The sequence below is a fragment of the Adiantum capillus-veneris genome, chromosome 24 (assembly GCF_014529385.1).
Source record: "Adiantum capillus-veneris isolate H3 chromosome 24, ASM1452938v2, whole genome shotgun sequence".
NCBI classification, from domain to species: domain Eukaryota; kingdom Viridiplantae; phylum Streptophyta; class Polypodiopsida; order Polypodiales; family Pteridaceae; genus Adiantum; species Adiantum capillus-veneris.
Genome location: NC_140954.1, coordinates 44,749,406 through 44,764,959, shown reverse-complemented (window position 1 = coordinate 44,764,959; position 15,554 = coordinate 44,749,406).

Below are 15,554 nucleotides of genomic sequence, written 5' to 3'. Positions count from 1 at the left end.
AAAGAAAGAATAGAGAGATGGAAGGCTATGAACACACTTACAGTTGCATCGAGCATGATAAGCCAATGAGACATCTCCTCCATTAGCAATCACATCGAAGTGACTATAGACATGCTCTACCAAAACCTCCTTAATTGATTTCTTGCCCACCTCCACTTTGAAATCTCGCACTCATGCTTTCCATGCTAAACGAAATAGATTTGTTTTTGAGGATCTTTTCCTCCTTCTTGGTTGCATAAGAACCCAAGAACCTTGGTATATTGTTTGTTGTTGCCACTGACTGTCTATAATGATGGATTTTGAGATAGTGATAGAGCTTATGGTGCTACTTGGCCTCCTTGGGAGACTAATGGCGAGGCTCATTGGGGAGAGTGCACAAAAACCCTTAGAGCTGTAAGGGCAGGAAGAAGAAGAAGAAGATACCATGGCTCTTTCTGAGTGGTAGAAGAAAGCATGAACTTGCTTCCAATGGAGGGAAATTTAGTTTTGAATGCTTGGTTAATGGAGCAAGAGCTTTCGGTGGCGGGAGTATGATACGTTATCATAGTAGTCTTTCAATACCATAACTACATTCAGAACCTGGGCCCACATGTAGATACCTTAAACGGCATAAAAACAAGGTTATACCTCATGTTTCTTCTCTTTCTTTTTCATTTTTTGATTTATTTCTTCCTATTTCTATGTTACGTTGGGTTGTTGTTCATTGGATGCGCCTCCTTTTCTCTTTCCTCAATAAGGCCCTCCAAATGACCTCACAAATTCCCTAATGTTGGCTTTGATTTCTTTAAGAGTCTTCACTGCATTTCAAGATTCTCGAACTTGCAAACCAAGGCCACCAAACTCTAGAACTTTATTTCTTTCAAGTGGTTTGCCCACCCCCCTTGGCTATAACCTGATGCACGTTTGGAACTAAAGTTCTATCAAAGTACAGCTTGAGCCGTACACCGTTCACCCTATGCCTAAGATGCTTACCATTTGCTCTCACCAGTTGATAGGTCCCATTTGAAAAGGCCTTTTGTACCTTGTATGGACCTATCCACTTCTTCTTAAACTTATTTTGAAAATTGAAATCCAAGTGGCTTCTCATACTTCATCACCAAGTCTCCTTCATGTATCTTCTTACTTGGCAAACTTTGATTGTCCTTTGCCACTCGTTTCTCTCGCTGTTTCACATAATAGTCTGTTGATGTCTCTCTATCCATTTGCAAAGCTTCAAGACTAACAATCAAATCTGGTAAAACCTCCTACTGAGTGTCATTGATGCACAACATACCCTTCAAAGCACCTTGGAGGGATCACTATGTATAAATTGTGTATATCACGTGCGTTCGAGGACTATTTCTAAAATTCTATCTGTGAATTTTTTACAAATAAAATAGACCTTTTCCTATTCAATCTATAAAATTTTTTCCCAATTCCATTTTGCGGCACCCTTTTGTATGTGAAAATGTGAGAAAAAATAGAATTCAATAACCCCTTCTGTTGCATTCACATGATAGTCACATAATTATTAAGTGACCCCCCCGAGCAAAGCACCCAATTGTACGTGGATTGGTAGCACTACCTCTTTACCATAGACTAATTTAAATGGAATAAAATGTGTAGCTACCTTACCAATCTTAAACTCCGACTCAAATTCATGTAGCTCCAGCACTCACTTCGTCTCTCTCTCTCTCTTTCCAAACTTTTGAATGCAGTATGGTAGGTGATTCAAAATGATGTGTTGCAAATAAAACAAGTTTCAGGAATTTTAAACAACCTTTTAGCCCTTATTATTTAAAAGAGTGCTTTAACAATACCATGTAATGAGTAATCTGAGTTTCAATCCATGCTGTCATAAATGCTCTGTTTAGTCGCTAAAGGTTCTCCTTAAACTTGTCTAGATCATTTTGTATCCACTCATCTTTGTCACGCATCTAAAATAGCACATCGATGGAACACCACACTTCACCCTTGGCATCGTGAGTTGTGAGTTCCTGGTCCTTCACTACCATATGGAGATTTTTCCATTGCTGAAACTCAATTTTGCTGACATAAGTGGACCGATCTATCCTTCCACGCTTGGTTAGCTTCTTATATTTGATGCCTGTTGGTTTTGATAAAAGTGGCTCGATCCCACCAATAGATGGTTTTCAAGGTACATCTTTATCATTGGTTGACCTTTTCTTGTCCCGCTGGATTTTCACATTGCCCCTATGGAGACCCATCTCTAACAAAACCAGTTCAAGCAACTCTATTGCAACCTTCTGTTCTTTTGAGTTCTTGATTTTCCAAGAAAACCCAATGTACATATACACCAACTTCTCCACAATTCTGCAAAAAAGAGCATGCACTGTACAAATGTGGACATTGACAAGTGGAGTATCCAAAACTGGGTGGAAATTAGGATCCTCATTGTGGCGAGTAGGAGCCTTTCTCCACCATTTTGGGTCCATCTTCTTTGCAGGCTCCATGCAATATAAGCATGGAGCCTTTACCATAGCACCCATTCCATATTTATACATACACTTCAGTGTTTTAAGGTCACCTGCAAGATGCCATTGGACCGGCATTAGGAAGAGGATGGGGTGTGGGAGAGCCTCTTTATTTTCCATGAGTTTATGGAGGTGATTAACATTTTGACGAATAGGTGTACTCCATGTGTGCAAGAATGGTGTGTGTGTAAGAGATGTGTAAGAGTGGTCAAAGAATGCACTTTTCCCCCCAAAACAAAGGTGGACAATTTTATGATTTTCGGCCTTCCATAACTCCCACATATGATCTCCGATTTGAGCAAAGATTATAGATCTGCAATCTACGCATCGATCTCTTTCCATAGATATGCTACATGTCATGGTTTTATCTGCTAGATTTTAAATTCCATTTTGGAGGGAAACTTTGAATTCAAATAAACTAGCCGTTTTGCCTATTTGAATTCAAAAGATATCCCTTGATTACTTTCTTAATACTAAAGGTTTGACTTCCTTAAACTAACAAATAAAGAGGCTCTCCTAGAACCCATTCTATTCCTAATGGAAAGTCTCCCCTCCCATTGCAACCAACACCTTTCCTTGATTCATTTGTTTATCAATGATATCAAGGATATGGGTTTGATGGAACACCCAATATAAAATGTCGTGGTCTTCTTTCTTTACCTTCAATATTAAATCCACATGAGCTGTGAAACTAAATCTAAAATTAAATCTCAGGAGGGCTCACCAAAGCTGAAGAGAAGATGGAAATGGAATACCTGAAAAGCACCAAGCCACCATATGTTTGTTTCTGATTGAACACTGAAGTATGAAGACTAAGGGACAAAGGTAGTGAGACAATTTCATCTTACAATTGAAATAAAGATATAACCAAATTGTGGAAATCATCTCATAATTGAAACAAAAGACTTAAATAGCAAGAAATGTTGGAATGGAAGTCATGAATATAGATTGATTCAAGTTACATTGGCACGATTTGGACTCGGCTAGTTAGTTCTCTACATACAATCTCTTTTTCCCTTCATTGCATTAATTTACGTCCACCAATAAAGAAATAGAAATGCGAGGACTCGTTATCCATGGTCTTTTCCATGATGTCATGCCGAAGTTGCAGATGGTTGCATTGCTTTCTTATTGTGACCACTGTCACAAGGTTGAGTTCTTTTTCAAATAGCTCCACATCTATGACACCATTGTTCTCCAAGCCCGCCGACTCTTGATCAACAGGAATAAACTTAGAGTAGCCTACAACAATTTGAGAGTACTAGTACCAAAAGGAGATGAGAAGGGACTGTGTGCCGATCATGTACTTGGCCACCAAAGTGTCCAGTGCAACCTGACAATGTATGCCATCCACCTCTTTAACATACCACCCTCTATCAAGAAGCTTGTCACAGAAGCAAACATCTTGAGATTTACATACCACCATTGTCTTTGCAACATGTATGTGGCATTTGTTGTTGTAATTGCAGATGTCTATCCTTCATCATACGAGGAATGGGAGCCATTGGAGTATACTATAGGTCTCATCTCTGTAATCCACCCTGACATTGTTGTTTTACAATATGATGGAAGAACTAACAAGAGTCTTGCAAATGAGGGAATTTTCTTCTACGAGCATTTCTACCAGCTCAACCAAAACATTCAAAAAGGTATTCTGGTTAAACTCCCTCTCCCTACCAATTGGAGCTGTATTGACTGGCCAGCCCCGGACATCACAGTGTGTGAAGCTCTCAGAAGCAAGCTGTTTAGGGATGTGTAGAGGTCCCTACAAAATTCAATGTCCACTAAATTGGTAAAGATTGCTAATTTTTGTCCTATAAGCTTACTAGTGGAACTATAAAGCCACTCAAATCCAGGGAGCAGAATTTCACCCCTTACGTCAATCTTTTGGAGCAGAATTTCACCCCTTAAGTCAATCTTGGAGCAGAATTTCACCCCTTAAGTCAATCTTTTGGCATCGAAGAACCTGTCCAAATGATATGGTTGTGATCTTGTTAGCATTGCATCCCTTGGGAGGTGCCTTTTGGAATGCACCCAAGATAGTACTCAATAACAATGTTGTAATCTCAAAGGATTATGTTTGTCCCCATTCACCTTCTTTTAGCCCGGCTCCTCATAGCGAACAATAAATTCCCTCATCACATATACTCACTCTCCTTTTTCCTCTACCCAACCATGGTTTTTAAACTTTGTATACGATTCTTGTATTACTTGCCAAAATTAACCCATGGCCCATACTCCCTCTATGTTTCACATATGGTCAAATGAAGAGGATATAAGGATGAATTTAGACTTGCCAAGTGGAACGAGAAAATCAATTAACATGTATATAGATCTATGATGAGTGGTCAATCACTTTTGCATCCTCAATCCAAAGGTTATGACTAAGTGGGTGCACTTGCAACATAAAAAAAGCAAGGAGTACCTACAAAATACACAATAATATGCGATAGACAAAAAAATCAACATATCCGCATACCTGGTGATTGTGTATCCACAAAAATCCACAACAAGATTAATATGAGAGAGAGACAGAGAGCGAGATAGAGCACAAAATCATGTGCAAGTGCATCACCTAGAGTGGCCTTGTTACATAGTGACGGAAAGAGGGGAGGGATGAGAGAAGAGAAGAATGATCACACACACATTGGGTGCAATATCCCTCGTATAAGAATGAGTATTTTTCTCTTACATGTATTTATTTATAGATTTCTTGAATGCTCAAAAAGAATATTGATTGTCCGCTTGAACATAAAGTGACCATAGCTCTTAATGAGCTCTTTAATAATACAATGCTAGAAAGCTTGATATTCTTTTGCATTTTCCATTGGCCACTTACCCTTTGCAACATGTCAGTTGCAATAAATTACTATCTATCAATTTTCATTACATACCTCTCCATTAGAAAGCAACTCTCCTCAGTTATTAAGTTAAGAATCTGTAAACTATAGTTTGTAAAAGACGATGGTTGAAATTATGTGTCAAAAACATAATGTATCAAAATAAAAATTTATAAAATGATTTTTTTTAAATGCATGTCGTCATCCACATACTACGTATTTTAGTGTCTTATACTACGAGAATAAGCAATATATGTCATACCTTGATGTATCAGGATATCATTGGTCACAATCATCGTTCTATAATCAATTTTCATAAATTTCAAGTCCAATTCCATAAACACTATTTACATCAAATCATCATAAACCAAATGCAACTCCAACTTCAACTCCAAGCCAAATCACTTTTATTATATACTCGAGTAACAAAATCATACCATGAACAATAGAGGCTAGCTACTATAGCATGATTTTGTGATCGGTGTTGCCTAAATTGGTGAACCAACACCAATAGACATGCTACCTAAATCGACAGTATGCACTGATATTGTTTAAAATCGTGAATCTATTGTTTTTTGGTGTGCTGGCTAAATTGGCAAATCTGCACTCATGCTACTTAAATTGAAAATTTTTTATGGTTAATTGATGTTTCCTAAATTGACAATTCCACATCAAGATGTACACACTACCTAAATCAACGAATCTATGTGCATATGATCAATGGACTAGACAATGCATTAAAAACAAAATATTTACTACCTATTTGACTCCAGTCGGAATACTGAAGTACGTACAAAGTGTTGTTGATCACCATCACAAATCACCTCAGCTCATGTGAACAGCTTTATAGCTTAATGATAGTCATGTGAAGAGAAATTCTAGAGAGTGTAAGTATACGTCACGATATTAGAGACAATTGATTTCATAACTCATAAAATAATGCAGATGAAAGAGCTCTGTCTATCGGAGGGTATTGTTCTTTATTGAAAATTTGTGTAGGTGTATACTCTTAGGTGCATCTGCAAGGAGATTCACTTAAAGAATAATCATTTATCAAGTAAGAATATTAAACTGGGGGGGTTGTCGTATAAAAAGATGTTGTAAGAGGTGGTGCAAAATTTGGAGATCTTAAGATAAGGGAGGAAGTTTCTTAGATTTATATTATTGAAATGGATTGAAATTTAAAAAATTACATACTTGTAGGTTCCAAACTGATAAGTAAACTTGAATGGGATCAGCAGACTTGTCTAGGAGCTTGAGACAACCTTGTATCAAAGAGTTAATATACTCAACCAACTAAGTACTGAACTATAGATTAATGTAAATATTTGATTGTGCAAGAAGCAAAGAATTCATGCCAAAATTTTATAGAATATTGCTAGTGAAGTATCACCTCAATATGGTGATTGACTTATAAAAGAAAAATCAATAGAAAAGAGAATTACAATAGTATGGTCGAACCTTGTCCTAATTTATCCTTGTTGTTTGAATTTAGTGAGATAAATTTAAAAAACTATACATTAGATGTGCATGCGTAAAATCATCGATAAAGCAGGAAATTTAGAGATTCTAGGAACTACACCCAATAAAAGAAGATATGTAAGTAAGACATGCATATAGAAGTCTTGTGAGGTACACGAATATCCTTAGTGTGGCTTGTCATGTTTAGCCTTGTAGTGTGTGAGTAAGTTTCTGCACGAAAGACTTACAAGTTTTCGTGATATTTTCAAGTCACTTTAACTCATATGTTTAGCTTCACCTGCAAATGTATTCGTCAAAGACAAAGCACTAAAGATGATTTTCTGATAAAATCAATCAAGGATTTAACTACAAACTGAATATATGAATGCTTTGGAAGTGATTAATGACAAAATGGATGCTCTGTGTGTGTGTGCGCACGTGCGTGCGAATAAGCAGCTAGCACCCTCTACCTCTCTCTCTTTCTCAACTAGCAGCACACACGCGCACACACACACACACACCCACAGACCATGTGTCTCTCTCTCAACTCTTGGACACCATTATTCGTCCAAAAAGAAAACCTCAAAACCTCCTCCACTCGCTCCCTCTCTCATACATCTATAATCATATTTCCCTCCTCAAGTTTTCATGTCATACCAATAAAGACCGCAAGTAATCTCACTCTCATTTTTCACTCCTACTCACTAAGTCTTTAATGGCCTACCCTAACATCTCTCTCTCTCTCTCTCTCTCTCTCTCTCTCTCTCTCTCTCTCTCTCTCTCTCTCTCTCTCTCTCTCTCTCTCTCTCTCTCTCTCTCTCTCTCTCTCATGGTTGAATCATAATCATTGTATCTTCTCAACCTTATAACCAACATTAAAACTCTGTAGCTAGCAATGGCCGATGTAGGTCACTAATTGTTAGGAGCAATTAAACTTCACTACAACCGATTGAACTTCTCTAAAGATTGTATTCTTTTGTATCAAAGCATTGTCAAACTTGCTAGATTACCTCCTTCAATCTCATAGCTATTTGTTTGAATCAACTATAATACTAGCGTGTGATACTCATAAAACAGAGGATGGACAAGAAGCTTTGAATATTTGAATTTAAATGAGAAGAACTTGAGAGATTAGCAACATGGAAAATTTGCCAATGCGTTTCAACTTCTAAGAGTCTCATCAGGGCTGACCATGTAAGCATGCCATCTCTCTTGGGGAGTACATATATAGGGACATAGAGAGCTCTTGAACAAGGGAGGGAAATTTGGTTGGGTTTTTGTAAAAAGGGAGGGAAAAGTGGGTAGGTTGCCTTTATTGTGTTTGACTAGGCTTGAGTCTATGAACTTTAGAGAGTACCTACTATCATGTACTTTTGGGAGTTTTACTCTACCATAATTGTGGAAAGCTAAATGAAGCTGGCTAATAAGAGAAAGGGAACATAAATAAGTGAAAGATTTACTCTGTAAGAGGCTAGACGGGGGGTCTCCAGTGTTACATAGGAGCAAGTTACCTTTGAAAAATTTCAAGGAACTTCAAGTATAGAGGCCACAATAAGGATGGCTAACAACATAGGGCATCTAATGTAGAGCAAGAGGCATTGTATTGTTAGTTGGTAGGCTTGAATACAACAACTGGTGAGTGATGATTGGAGGATTAGACAAACACAGGTAAAAAGTAAATTCAACCTTGATTTTGGAATCAACTTTGAAGAAGGAAAGGGTGGGAGAAAGGAAGGGTAGTCGCAAGGATAGTAGAAATGGAGCTACTCGTTGTTTTGTTCAAACAAGAAAGTGAGTTTCCTGAAAAGTATTGAGGCAGAAGTATGCAGTAGAAGAAGGGCCATCTCTAACATGAAGTGGGGAGAGATCCTTTATGACCAAGTGTATCAAGGGTAACCCGCTGGGGTTCTTTTGGGGGGGGGGGGGGGGGGGGGGGGTTTGCAGGTTTTACTTTTCTACAAAGGGATGGTACAAGAGTGAGTATGGTCCATAGGTTTCTTTTGGCAAGTAATACAAGTATCATATACAAAGTTTCAAAACCATGATTTGGTAGAGGAAGAAGGCGAGTGAGGAAATGTGATGAGGCAATTTATTGTTTGCTATGAGGAGCCATGCTAAAAGAAGGTGAATGGGGACAAACATAATCCTTTGAGATTACAACATTGTTATTGAGTACTAGCTTGGATGCATTCCAAAAGGCACCTCCCAAGGGATGCAACGCTAGCAAGATCACAACCATATCATTTGGACAGGTTCTTCGATGCCAAAAGGTTGACTTAAGGGGTGAAATCCTGCTCCAAAACTAGCAAACTCCCTGGATTTGAGTGGCTTGATAACTCAAGAAAATATAGCTCCATCGAGAACTGAGGAAGCAGCCTATTCATTGTAAAAGGCACATCCCAACCTGATCAAATGACATAAGCCAACCAATTTGCACCTGTTACCATATACATGTGGTAGTGATGTGTGTGAACACACTAGGACTGCCGGGGCATTTTTTCCCTCTTTAGGAGGTTTTTTCCCCCGAGCATTGTATATACGCCCATCACTCTAGGGCTATCTATCTTTCCATTTCACACTAAGTAACACACTCTCTATTGTGTTCCTTGAGCTTCCTTCGTCTTCTCCAAGCTGTGTGCGTTTCTCTGCAACCCTAATTCCAACAATTGGTATCAGAGCAGGTTGCGTCCTCCCGGGCTTAGTCGCCAGCTGCTCCAGTACACGCCTGCTCACTTTCTCCGATTTCAATGAGCTTTGGCGAGCGTTCGCAAGTTGACAAATACTTCAAGAAAACTCGTAGAGCACAGTCTGCTCAGATTTTTGATTCGGGCTCATTTCGGCCTCCGTTTCCACTACAGGCAGTACTGCACAGGCTATTTCGTCATTTTGTGCAAAATTTTTGTCAGTGCCATTTTCTGCATAACAGGTGTCTTACAGTCTTCTACGGTTTTTGCTATATAGCACGTGTTGTTCCCGCTCCGTTTCTCCTATTTTCTGGCAGTTTTCACATCAGGTGCAGCATTTACCATGCCTGACAACAACAACACAGATGTGTTCAAGATGTTTGCTGCTGAGGACAGGTTGGATGGGGACAATTACCCTGTGTGGGCATATATGATGCAACATGGTCTTGTGTCAAAGGGCGTCTGGAACATTGTGCAGGGCATTGATGTACGTCCTGGTTCTGAGGATGTAGGCGATGTTGAGGATGTTGCAGGTCTTGCTGCAAGGATTGCTGCTGTTAGAGTTGTTTTGCCTACGGCAGAACAAGCTCGTTGGGATGTTAAGGATGCGTAGGCTCCTGCATTGATTGCGTTGTCTGTGAAGCGCACCATTGTTCCTCACATCCGTTCAGCGAAATCTTCAAAACAGGCTTGGGATATTCTAGTTGGTCTTTATGCAAGTCGAAATGACGCTAAAATTGCTTTGCTGTGTAAAGAGCTGGAGTTGAAGATTATGCATGAGGAAGATGATATAGACACTTTCCTTGCTAGTGTCAAGGATATCAATGAGCAACTCATTTCTGTAGGTGAAGCCATTTCAGACAGTTCCCTAGTGCAGACTGTTCTTGATGCCTTACCAGATTCTTACCAGACTTTTGCTAGTACTTGGAGACTTATGACCCAAGGAAATCCTGAAGTTGTCAAGTCTGATGCATTATGCACATTGCTGCTGCAAGAGTCAATTTCCAAAAAAAATAGGACTAGGTAGCATGCAGTTGAACAGGCTTTTATTGCTTCTCAAAGAAAGGGTGGTAACAGCAATGTAGCCACTTCTTATGGTTCTGCTGCGAGTGGCAAAAATTCTGTTCCTAATGCTTCTGCTGGCAGCAATTCGTCTGGAAATTCTGGTGATAAGGGCAAAAAGAAGATGCGTTTTCATTATTGTAAATCTAATGATCACTTGATCAAGTCGTGTCCTAAGTTGAAGGCCAAAGAGGCTAAGAAGAAAGAGGGTGGTTCCACTACAAATGCAGCCATTGTTGAGTCTTTTGTGAAAGGAGACTGTAATGCTGATGTTGATGCAGAATAGGCTTTTAGCGCAGAGTGCACTTACAATCCTGCTGTCCATGATGCATGCTTGTCAGTTGCTGCAGATTCACATGTGTGGTATTTCGACAGTGGTGCTACAAAGCACATTACCTCACATCGTGAATTGTTTACCTCTCTCGAGTCTGTCCCTCATGGGAATTCAGTCACTTGTGCCAACAATGCCTCTTATCCAGTTCAGGGAGTTGGAAAGATTGTGCTTACTGCCGCTAATGGCAGTTCCTTCACACTTGTTGATGCACTTTATGTACCTGGGATCAAGAAGAATCTCTTGTCTGTATCCGCACTTGCTAGACTTGGACTTGTAGTCAAATTTGTGGATGACAGATGTACAGTTCATGATCTCAGTTTTGGTGATGAAATTGCCGCATCTGGGCTTTTGTGCCGTGGGCTGTATAAGCTCACTTTGGATGACAAGTGTGGACAAAATTTTGCAAATGCTGTTGCAGATTCAAGGGCTATTTCAGATGCAAAACTCTGGCATGCACGTTTTGGTCATCTGTTTTTGCCAGTTTGCTGCGTTTGCAGAAATCTGGTATGGTTGCTTCTTTGCCGCCTCTTGAAGCACCTATCAAACATGTTTGTGAAGGTTGTATTTTGGGTAAGATGCAGCGTTCTAAGTTTCCAAAGGATGGTTCAGTTTGGGCCACATGCAGGTTGCAGCTTATGCATAGTGATGTTTGTGGGCCCATGCAAACTCCGTCCTTGGGCAATTACCTGTACTTCGTGCTTTCATTGATGATTACTCTAGGCATGCATGGGTATTTTCGCTTAAAGCGAAGTCGGAAGTTTTTATGCGCTTCAAACAATTTCTGGCTATGGCTGAAAATGTCTCAAAATGTACTATGGGCACCCTCCGTTCCGATCGAGGGGGGGAGTATATGTCTCATGAATTTAATGCATTTCTGGCTAGTCGTGGGATAAAACACCAATGTACAGTGCCTTATACACCTCAACAAAATGGTGTTGCTGAGAGGAAAAACAGGTCACTGACGGAAATGGCACGATGTATGGTCAAAAGTCAAGATTTGCCGCATTCTTTCTGGCTTGAGGCCATCATGTGTGCCACTTATGTACTTAACAGGTGTCCTACGAAATCTTTGCAGTCTATTACTCCATATGAAGCATGGCATGATAGAAAGCCTTCTATTGAGCACATGCGTGTTTTTGGCTGTTTGGCATATGCTTTGGTGCCACAAGTGCAGCGCAGAAAATTGGATGATAAGGCTGTCAAATGTATTTTTGTTGGTTATAGTGTTGAAAGCAAAGGTTACAGGTTATATCATCTTCAAACAAAACGTATTCTGGTTTCACGAGATGTAGTGTTTGTGGAAGATTCTGTTTAGCCCTTGCTATCATGTACTAGAGACAGTAATGTAAGCTCACAGGACATTTATGACACTTTGTTGCCTCTTTCAGTGGTGGAAATATGAATATAAGTTCCAATGAGGCAAATGTACAGCCTATGGGGGTTTCTCAAAATGTTATAAATCAGCCTATTACTAATGCAGATGTACATGATGTACTTGATGAGGAAAGGGCTGAAAATGAGCAGGCTAGAGGTATGCCAAAATGGCTGGTGCACACTTTGCCTGACAGTAAATTGGATGCACCTTTGTCTAGTCGTACTCGTTCAAGCTCTCGCCATGCATCTTATGCATCAGATTGTTATGCTTTGGCTGTGTCTAGCTTACATGATGTTGAGGAACCTCTATCTTTTGATGAAGCACAAAATTCAGAAAATTGGATGGCTGCCATGCAATCAGAATATGATGCACTTATAGAAAATGACACATGGACTTTATGTGATTTGCCTCCTGGCAAAAAGGCCATTGGTACGAAGTGGGTTTACAAGTTGAAACGCAAGCAGGATGGTGAGATTGATCGCCATAAGGCTCGACTTGTTGCAAAGGGTTATGCACAACAAAAAGGCATTGATTATAAAGAGACTTTTGCTCCCACTTGTCGTATGACTATTGTGTGTTTTCTATGTGCATTGGCAGCTCATTTTGGTTGGGATGTACATCAATCAGACATTGTTACTGCTTTCTTGAATGGTGACATATTTGAGGAAGTTTATGTAACGCAGCCTCGCGGTTTTGTCATAAAAGGACAAGAGGACAAAGTGTGCAGATGTAAGAAGGCTTTGTATGGGTTGAAGCAATCTCCTCGTGCTTGGTATGAGAAAGCTAACACTCATTTGGTTAAACGAGGCTTTCGTAACAGTCCAACAGAAAGCACATTGTATGTAAAGCGTGAGGATGATGTACTTCTCATTGTGGTTCTTTATGTCGATGATTTGCTGATTACTGGACCAAATGAGAGACATATTGTTGAATTTAAGGCTGATTTGAATGCTACTTTCAAGACGAAAGATTTGGGGCTATTGCATCATTACTTGGGTATACAGTTTAAGCAGTGTGATGGTGGTATTGCCTTGTGTCAGAAAAGTTACATAGAGACATTGCTATGTAAGTTTGGACTTGAGGATTGCAAACCTATCGCCACTCCCATGGAAACAGGTTTGAAGTTGAGTCTACATGATGCTGGAGATCCTGCTGATGTCACTCTTTACCAAACTGCTGTTGGCTGCCTCATTTATGTATGCAACACAAGGCCAGATATTCAGTTTGCAAAATCTCTCTAAAAACAATATCCATCGTGTCTGCACTACTTCACATAGAGCGATCTCTTTAACCACATGAACCAAGAGGTGAACTTGAATAACAAGAACGGATTGAGGAAATCCATCCTCAATGACACACAATATTTCCATGGTAAGCACTTGAGCAGCAAGAATGACCTTTATTTCAATTTCTTAGCTTACAAATCTACAAGATAATACATGAGTACACTAAATGCATGTTGATGATTTAGTGTATATCAAAAAGTTTAATAAAATAGAAATATGATATACCTTACTAACTCACCTAGTTTAAAAGTAGCTTCTCTTACTTTCTTATCCCCGCACAAGGGTAAAATGAACTACAATTTCAAAATATTAATAGAAGATATGGATTTAATCATACACAAAATTCAATATCTAAACTACTTGAGAGACAACATAAAAGTTGAAGAACTACCTATAACATCTTGTGCTAATCATGGGACTTCAACCCATACAATTGAACACTTTCACGTTTCTTTTCCTTTGTGAAAGTTCCCTTTAGTGATCTCATCTATCACATTGATGTACGAATAGAGGCAATGAATTCCTTCACTCAATCAAGCTCATCTTTAGTTAAAATCCATGGGGCTCTAGGAAGCACAATCTTCCCATTGGGACCCTGACATGGAGTGGTGGATGCGAGGGGACGTCTCAAAGCGCTCAAATCCTCCTTTTCCCCCAATAAATTCTTTTATTAGTAATGTGGTCTCATAGCTTGTCGTGAGAAACATTTTTGAAGATGTGCATGGGATCCACGAGGTATTGTATTTTTAAGTCCTAGTATGGAAGCCTTAAAAATGTGAAGTACCTTGACAAACCTTTTGGTGGATTAGAATGAGGTGGATCAGTGGTATAGTACTCTTTCTAAATGCTTGCCCAGTCTGCCATTGTACACTTTAGAGGTGTCTTCCCATTTTTGGAGCCTTGTATTTGCTATAACTTTCGGGCAAAAAAAGATGGTTGTTTGAATATGTTACCTTGTGCAGGACATCTTTCCACTCCATCACCAATGATGGCCCATAAGTAGGATAGACATTGTGGCCCAATGTGGACAACCCTACACTCATATAGTTAGAGAAAAGCTTGAAACTTGAAATGCTAAAGGACGAGAAGAATAAACGTGCAATATACAAGAAATCTCTTCAAGACTAGAATAGTTGTGCATAGTCCACATAAGGATACCCTTCACAATGACCTCTCTCCTTTCTTTTGGAAGTAAAACATGGACAATAGAGATGCCCTTCCGTAACTTCTCTAACTCTTCGATGAGGAGATTGAGGTAGACATCAATATTCATCACTTTGTACTTCCCTAATTCCTATAGAGATTAAATTTTTGCAAAGAGAAGGAACATGCCTAACATCTCTAAGCTTCCATTCATTTCCGTTAGTAGTTTTGACACAAACTCTACCTTTGCCGACAATTTCACAAGCTTCATCATCTCCCAAGTATACATACCCAAAATTACCCTTTGGCGTAATCTTGGAAATGTTGCTTGTGTGGTGCTGCATGATATGAAGTCCCGTAATCTACTATCTAGGAATTAGACACATTGTCTAATGTGAGAATTAGAGGACCTTACTCTACTTTACATGCCGCATTGGCCTCCGATGTTGGCTTGTTGTCTTGAGACTCCGACTCCTTCTTCTTCTTGGACCAACAATTATTTTTTATGTGGCCCTTCTTGCCCGCAGTTCCAACATTCAAGAACCGACTTTATGCATGATTTGTTCTGCCTTGAGTGATCACGACTCTTTTGGTTTCTGAACCTCTCCTTAGACCTTCCACTTGTTTCCACTGACAATGCAGCACTTGATGATTCACTTGTGTTCCTTCGCATTTCCACACTTAGGAGAACACCCACAACATCATCAAACTTAAGAGTATTTGTGCTAGAGATAGAGTTACTTGCAGCCATTACAAGACTGTCCCAACTATCCGGTAGAATGATAGTATAAGGAGAGCTCGCACTTCATCATTGAAATTGATTTTCACCGATTGAAGTTTTCTTATATTGGTGTTAAATTCATTTAAGTGTTTTGCAATTGAACCATTCTCTACC